General features: G+C 53.1%; 1 long non-coding RNA gene across 1 annotated transcript in view; it reads right to left on the bottom strand.

The window, feature by feature from the left end:
• Window positions 1-273: 273 nt before the first annotated feature.
• Window positions 274-409, bottom strand: part of LOC148106618 (uncharacterized) — a 1,545-nt gene continuing 1,409 nt past the window's right edge. Inside the window, exon 2 of the long non-coding RNA XR_015723669.1 lies at window positions 274-409. This exon is cut by the window's right edge and continues 308 nt beyond it. This is a non-coding gene — a long non-coding RNA (uncharacterized LOC148106618).

Genomic DNA, 409 nt, shown 5'->3' with positions numbered 1-409 from the left:
AATGTGTGAGGAAAAAAATGTAGCAGATGCAGGTTGGTAGGTTGGTAGGTAGGTAGGTAGGTGGGTGGGTGGGTGGGTGGGTGGGTAGGTAGGTAGGTAGGTGAACGGGCCGGTGGTGGACCGATGTTCGTTCGTTCGTTCGTTCGTTCGTTCGTTCGTTCGTTCGGTCCCTCCCTCCCTCCCTCCATCCATCCATCCATCCATCCATCCATCCATCCGGTCCGTGCGTCCACGAAGATCTGCATCAAAAGGTGTGGGAAGGGGGAGGTCGGGTTCTTGTTCTGAGTGGTTTTATTTGTTCCCCAAACTAATCACCTCTGTGGAGATAAACAAAGATCACCCACATGAGAACAGGAATCACCTGTTGAGGTCAACAGAGTCTGTGGGCGGTTATCACCACCTGGGTCTG

Source organism: Ursus americanus, unplaced genomic scaffold (genome assembly GCF_024610735.1).
Source record: "Ursus americanus isolate L20-20 unplaced genomic scaffold, mUrsAme1.1.p SCAF_173, whole genome shotgun sequence".
Lineage (NCBI taxonomy): Eukaryota > Metazoa > Chordata > Mammalia > Carnivora > Ursidae > Ursus > Ursus americanus.
Note: the sequence above shows the minus strand (reverse complement) of the source record. Positions and strands in the feature narration are given on the sequence as shown.